General features: G+C 41.0%; 1 pseudogene; it reads left to right on the top strand.

The window, feature by feature from the left end:
• The window catches only part of LOC114841334, a 12,491-nt pseudogene extending 4,699 nt beyond the window's left edge, over positions 1-7,792 (top strand).
• The last annotated feature ends 237 nt before the right edge of the window (positions 7,793-8,029 follow it).

Raw genomic sequence — 8,029 nt, 5'->3', positions numbered from 1 at the left:
CCCCCCCCCCCCCGCCACCTTACCTTTTCGGGCCTTCGTGACGAAAAATAGTATGTGTCAATCGGGCGATAGCGTTGGTTTTCGAATCGTGTGAGTTTGCAGCACTCGGCCTCCGGCCGGAGGCGGCCCGAGTCTACGACTATACTACGCCTCATGCTGCAAACTTCACACTCATCGAAAACCGCCGCTTATCGCCCTAATGACACAATGTACTATTGGGTAATTCGCCTCTCAGTAGGCGTAAAATTACATCTGCTGAGCCATCAAAGACTAGGAATCATCTTATTTTGTCGGCGGATGAGCTTAAACAGCCTACGATGTTCCTAGCGGACTCTGGGTCATCCATATCGGTGATAAAGACTGGAGAATTGCAGGAGGATGTAAAGGTTCAGCCCGGGGGGAGGATACTGCGAGGAATTTCAAACCAAGATGTCGGGACACTTGGGAAAGTGGAAATTTATTTGAAGATAGGCAAGGAGGAGTTGGGACACGTGTTTCACGTTGTGCCTGATGAGTTTCCATGCTTCGGAAGAATTCTTGGAGAAGATTTCTTCCAATCTCGAGATTTGTCTACATCGATACAACCTGGGAGATGCGTCACAGTAAATGGCACGCGCTTACAACTTTTCCAACCTGAGAGACCAATTATGGTGAAGGCCAGAACGGAAATTTTGGCTTGGGCTACAACTTCGAGCACGAAGAATGGAATTGAGCGTGAAAAACAATTGCAATCTGGCGTTTTTCTGGGTGAATGCCTCACAAAACCACGTGATGGTCGAGCAGTCGTATGCGTTTTAAACACCACTGACGATGACCTATTTTTGAATGTGCCAGTCGTGAAACTTGAGGAATTATGCACGGCTGAGGAAGTAATGCTGATGTACAAAGAAGAAGGAAATGAGACAAAACAAGACCGCATAAAACTACTTCATGAGAATCTGAGGGTTTTTCACCTCTACCAAGAAGAACGAGACAGTCTTCTGGGAATACTGGAGGAATACAACAATATTGTACAACTTCCAGGGGATCCTCCAGGAGTCACCAACCACTTGGAACATTCCATTCCTATTGTTCCAGGGGCCAAACCTGTCAATGTGCGACCACATCGGTTGCCACAGTCCCAGAAAGAGGAAGTGGACCGTCAAGTAAAGGAGATGCTGAAAAATAGGGTAGTTCGTCCAAGTAACAGCCAGNAGTGGACCGTCAAGTAAAGGAGACGCTGAAAAATAGGGTAGTTCGTCCAAGTAACAGCCAGTGGAACGCGTCGTTACTCGTTGTTCCCAAGAAGCCCGATGCGTCAGGCAAGGTCAAGTTGCGAGTAGTCGTTGACTTTCGTAAATTGAATGACGTAACAATTGGCGACTCATTCCCACTACCGAATATCTGCGATATACTGGATCAATTGGGGAACGCAAAGTATTTCACCACACTGGATCTGGCCTCAGGTTTCCATCAGATTCCAGTGAAGGACGAGGACAAGTGCAAGACAGCTTTTTCAACGCAATTTGGGCATTATGAGTTTAATCGACTGCCCTTCGGTGTGAAAGGAGGTCCAGCAACGTTCCAGAGACTGATGAATTCAGTCTTGGCGGGGATTTAAGGGATCAGGTGCTTCGTCTACCTCGACGATATCGTGATTTTTGGAGCAAGTCTGGAAAAGCATAATGACCGTCTACGGGAGGTTTTGGAGCGATTGGGGAAAGCTAACTCAAGATTACAGCCCGACAAATGTAACTTTTTGAGGAAAGAAGTCGTTTACCTGGGACATGTAATTACGGAGGCGGGAGTCAAGGCTGAGCCCACAAAAATAGAAGCAGTAAAGAATTTTTCGGTACCTCGGACGACGAAGGAAGTGATGTCTTTCCTGGGACTGGCGGGTTACTACAGAAAATTTATTCGAGATTTTTTGAAGATCGCCAAACCTCTCACGGATGTTGAAAAAAGGCGTAACTTGGGTATGGGGAGAGAGAGAAGGCGTCGCCTTCGAGAGCTTGAAGGAACAGCTCATTACAGCACCAATATTGAAGTATCCAGATTTCAAGAAGCCCTTTTTGTTGACAACGGATGCTTCGAACAAAGCAATAGGCGCTGTTTCGTCACAGGGAGATATTGGGAGCGATTTGCCAATCGTTTACGCGAGCAGAACGCTGAATAAAGCTGAAATTAATTATTCCACCACAGAGAAAGAACTTCTTGCTATCGTTTGGGCTGTGAAATATTTCAGACCCTATTTGTATGGCCGAAGATTTATCATCGTGACGGATCATCGACCTCTGCGATAGATTTTCAACGTTAGAGATCCGGGGTCACGTCTGATGTACGTCTGATGCCGAAGGTGATGATCTTGGGAAAGATAATTTGGAAATAACTGATGAGAGAATCACCCCAGAATCCGAGGATATCCCAACGATTTTGAAAGAATATCATGATACCCCTTTTGGGGGACACCCTGGCGGACAACGAATGCACGAGAAAATCAAGCTGAAATATAAATGGAAAGGAATGAAGGACGACATCGAGAAGTATGTTGCAAACTGTAAGAAATGCCAGTTGAATAAATTGGGGAAAACGACAAAAGTACCTAGGCAGATTGGAGAAGCTCCAGAGACGGCATTTGAGCAATGCGCAATGGACATTGTTGGTCCATTACCAACAACTGATGACGGGAATAAATATATACTAACATTCCAGGATGCTTTGACGAAATTTAGCAAAGCTATTCTAATTCCCGATTAAGAGGCGAATACCGTGGCAAAAGCATTCGCTGAGAAAATTATTTGCGAGCATGGAACGCCGGTAAAATTGCTGACAGATCAGGGCAAAAATTTCACAATCGAAATTTTTAAAGATGTCTGCCGTCTTCTTAAAATACAGAAGATCCAAACAACGGCTTATCACCCCCAAACAAATGGTGCTCTTGAGAGGTCTCATCGCACACTGGCAGAGTATTTACGCAGTTTCATAGATAAAGATCAAGCCGATTGGGATCGATGGCTACCCTATGCAGCGTTTTCATATAATACAACCCTGCATACCGCCACGAAACGAACACCGTTTGAGTTACTGTACGGGAGATGTGCCGATTTGCCAACCTCAGTGAAACAACCACCGCGACCCACATATTCATATGATGACTACGCACAAGAATTACGTGAGAGACTTCGCGCATCTCACCAGGTTGCGAGGGAAAAATTGAATGCTTCGAAGGAGACAGCGAAGAAGCAGTACGACAAGAATGCGGAGGAAAGAGATTTCTGCGTCGGCGACAAAGTTTTGTTAAAAAATGAGGTGGTACGACGTGGAAGGTCCAAAAAACTGACGCAGCCATGGCTTGGACCCTATGAAATTACGCAGAAAAATTCAGATGTCAACTACACTATCCGTTCCGGCAAGAAAAACAAGGAGGTGAGAGTGCACGTCAACCGATTAAGAACATTCATCGGTTTGATCACGTACGTATCTGACGATGAACAACTAGACCCATCCAAGGGTTTTGAGGGAATGCAGAAGGCTCAATTAGAGAAAAAAAACAGGAAATTACAGATTCCTGAAAACTTTACTTGTGATAATCATGCTAGGAAGCATGATCCCACTCACGAAGGGGGAGGGACATACTGTTGATAAATTTGTCCACACTCCAGGTCTACATTTTGAATCCATTGGTAGATTGTTTTTGAGCAATCACGTATGGACCGTGGCAGAGACAACAGATGTGAAGTCCTGGCTACAAAGAGCAGATCAGCTGGAAAACCATTATGAGCTGACACAGCTCTTGTTCACTAAAGCTGGAAAATCAGGCGACAATTTCCGCATGATTCTACAAGAACGGATCAGTGACCATACAGCAATTAGGAGAACAACCAGGGAATTCTTGGAGTTGGTGAACCCGAGAGAGGTCGTCGAGGCTTAATTGACGGATTGGGGTCCGTGGCTAAATCGCTATTTGGCACAATGGATGCCTCAGATGCGAAAGGAATCCACGAGCGCCTAAACCGACTCGAAGGACAGCAAGGAAATGCATATGATGCAACCAGAAATCAAATTGAAGTCATCAATTCGACACTCTTCCAACTGCAGCATGCAGAAGAGACTGTTCAACGGAATGAAGAAATTCTTCTGAATGCAACGAAACAGTTGTCAGAACGCATGGAGTATAGATTTAACACAACTCTCGTTCGCGACGACATGGATGAACATTTCATGGTCATTTAGGCAATTCTCGATGGAGTGATGAGGGACGCTAAGAGAATATTGCGTCTTCTAACAGAAGACGAAGGAAGAATCCTGGGGACAGGAGTCCTCTCGGAGGAACATTTCGTGGAGATCCTAAAGAAAGCCAAATTACCAACGGGCTTTAGCTTTCCCACCGAAATACGGATCGGCAACATGCATTCACTGGAAAGAATTTCTACAGTCAGCATACATACGTTTGACATAAAAATTGTGACGTTGGTGGAGATACCGCTAGTAAATTCCCAAATTTATAGCGTTTACAAACCACATGGTCTGCCGGTGCTAACAGTACAAGGTTATTACTCATACATTGAAGCGGAGAACGAATTGTTGGTCATCCACGAGCCGACACAGCAGTTCATTCCAATGACGTCACAACAATTGGAAAATTGTAAGAGGCTTAACGGACAGTATGTCTGCACGGAAGTGTTGCCGACGCAAGCCATACAGCCCATGCGAGGTACACATGTACGTTGACCCCGCAAAAATTCCTGATGCATGTGTTACGAAACACTTGACATTGAGACGTCTGGTATTCATTCACCTGAGCTCGGAAAATGCATGGCTGTATGCAGCGCCACGACCTGAGGACATCAGCGTCAGATGTGGTCAGAAGGAAAATAGGAGTACCCTGGAGGAAACTGGGATTCTCCGAATCGACAGCCAGTGCGAAGTTGTTGCCACAGATTTCACTATTAGAGGGCGAAAATCGTCAGGAGTACGTCTCGACTTACACGTCCATCCAAAGATGAACCTAACCCTGGATGAGAGCACGAGCAACTACCTGAAGAAGGGACAACTGAATTTTAAAGATGTTCATCTCCGTAGTGTAGTACGGAACGTCAAGGAGTTGCAAGGACTACAAGCAGAACTGGGACGAGAAAAAGAACGTCTAAATGCGAATACGACGTTCTATGGTATTCCAGAATTCTTCCAGCATCCAGCATCAATGCTCTCTAGTGCGACAGCATTAATTGTCGTCATTACAGTACTACTACTCTGCTGTTGAGAGGGGCCCGAAGCAACGCTCCGACCGTAGGAAAGAAAAATACAAAATAATAGGTGAAGGCTTGATCTAGGAGTTTTTGGATTTCGAGGCCATATGTTGAGAAAGGTCACGCCGACCTGATAGAGGCGACCTTGACTACCTTGGTACCAATGTCGGCTCAGTGTTGGCAGGAGAAAAATATCTTGTCTTGGACTTGTATTGGATTTGTGATTTCCCCTAGTAAAATGTATATATTATTGTATATTATTGTATTGAATGTTTTTGTGCAGCCAGTGGCGAAATAATTTAAAAAATATGAATTTTCTTCTCTGGCCGGGAGGGATGTTGTGTCCCAGATATTGTAACAAACATTATTGAAATAATGCAATTATGAAGAAATTAGGAGTCAGCATCGTATTACAACACGAATCCGTTTTGTAATACGAATCGAGGCAAGTGTGCCACGGTTTCCAATAAAACCGAGAACACACTGGACTCAGGAGTTCATTTTTAGTTCATTAGTTCACTGTCAAGATTATCGGCGAAGTTCATTTCCGAATTAATCGTTCGAACTCACTTTTGTATCGAAGTCAACCGTAACTTATTGCTTGGAATTATTTATCCTTTGTCACGTATACAACAATTTTTATAGAAAAACCCTTGTCCAAAGAAATTTTTATTAGTCAATGTACCTATGAGAGACAGCGCGATACGCAGGAAAAAATTTAGTAGAAAAACTTTGTATTGAACTTTCTATTAGTTTTTAACCGAGTTTATTGAAAGATTTAACAGAAAATATTCTATAGAAATCGTCAATAGAATTCGATTTTTCTATCCAACTTATTTTATTAAGATATTTTCTATAAAATTTTCTTGAGTTAAATTTCTTAAGTTTTTTTGTTTGATTTTCTTGATAAAAAGAAAAAAAATAGAATGGAAAAAAAGTGGGAAATTTGAGACGAAGAAATTCTGTAAAAAATATCTCAATAGAACAAGTTGTATTGAAAAATCGAATTCTATTGACTTTTTCTATAAAACTAGCGGCGGACGTTTCGCGATTGATACTATTTTCTTTTATTTTTATTCCCATTTCCGTCTTTACAATTAGTTTAATTTAATTCAATCCGTTCTGATTCTTATTATATATGTATATATTTGTTTTCCTTAATTTACAAGTCACAACATTGAGTGAAGAAGAATTCTGTTAAAGATAAGTAAAAAGTGTTTTTTCTTTGTGATCAAAACAACCACAAAACAAAAGTCATTCGAAATCCCACTCGGGTAATAGAAAAATCTCTCTATGTATTCTTGAAAAATTTTTAAATCTATTTTTCTCTTCATATGGTAAAAGGATATACGTTCTCCTCATTCCTATGGTCGGATTCCAATTATTATTATGAAAAGAAAATGAAAAAAGAATCAGAAAGGGATAATTGGCTAGAAAATGAATTTTTTCTTCTTTTATGTCGGCGGAAATTTCGAATCACTTTTTTTCTTCAAGTATTAGAGAGATATCAATATTTTAGTGAGAAGAAATTTAAAAAATGCAAAAAAACGTAGACAGGAAAAAATGAAAAAAAATTTCTCAATGTCTCCGGAAAGTTTTAAAATCGATTCATTTTTTCGAATAATGGAAGAATATCTATGAATTCAATTTCTATCCTGGTCTTTTGATAGAATGAATAGAATAAATGACAGAAAATGAGAATCGGAGACTAAAAATTTTATCTGATTATTGTTATGTAATATTTTATATTGAACATTTCAATAGGCCAAATTGCCAATTGGCCAAAAACTAATGGAAAAGTTCAATAGAAACCCAATAGAATTGTCTTGTGAATTCGCCAAGTTTTTCTATTAAATTTTTCCGTGCATGGAGAGGAAATTTTCCAGAAACTTGTGCAAAAGCTTGCGAATAAATTTCAATGACGGGTATCGGATCATTTTCGCGTTGTTATCTGAAGACTAATTCCACAAAGTCATCGCTGTCAAGTCCGTGGGTTTCTGGTATCTCCTTGAATAGAAAATCAATAGAATTTTTATTAAATTTTTTCATATGATCATTTTATCTCGTTTCATCCAGATCCTTCAGATTTTTCCATTCCATTTTTGCAAGAGAATTCATGGTGCAAAGCTCTTCCCGCATTTCACTAGTATTTTTTCTCGAGGTTTTCATAATTTCACTTTGTAGGAATTGCTCTGCTGATGAGTTTGGGTTCCGGCGATTTCGTCATCATATCGGGCCTCATAATTAGAATTTATCTCGTCTATGTCCAACTGTTTATGTACAGCTATGTGGGTGAGAACTTGAGTGCAAATGCTGAAAATCTTTCTGTCGCTGTTTGCAACTGTCCTTGGCATGCTATGCCACGTGACATCGTGAAAGATATCAGATTCATCATTATGAGAACTGATTATCGTTTCAACTTGACTGCGGGAAAATTATACCCCATGAACATAGAAAACTTAAAAACTATGCTGACGAAGATCGGCTCGTGTTTTTCGGTTCTCAGATTAGTTTTCCACGAATCTGCTTTATTCAGGATAACATTCACGCTTTTTTGGGTCTGAAGCGATTATATAACGACTCGGAAGTCATTCATTAACATGCTTATTGAGTCGGAATAAAGAGTGATCAATTTATTTCACAACGAATAATCATGAAGAGTAATAAAAAGCTAAATCTTCATGCTTCATCAGGTACATTTTTTGTTCATGACGATTCATATAACATCATCGAAGTGCGAAATGAATATCTGAGAGGTGTTTTAATCTCTCCTTTCAGGGAAATTTTCGTTTTTATTCGAA

Source organism: Diachasma alloeum, unplaced genomic scaffold (assembly GCF_001412515.2).
Source record: "Diachasma alloeum isolate Michigan unplaced genomic scaffold, Dall2.0 Dall_scaffold_00335, whole genome shotgun sequence".
Taxonomy (NCBI): Eukaryota; Metazoa; Arthropoda; class Insecta; order Hymenoptera; family Braconidae; genus Diachasma; species Diachasma alloeum.
Note: the sequence above shows the minus strand (reverse complement) of the source record. Positions and strands in the feature narration are given on the sequence as shown.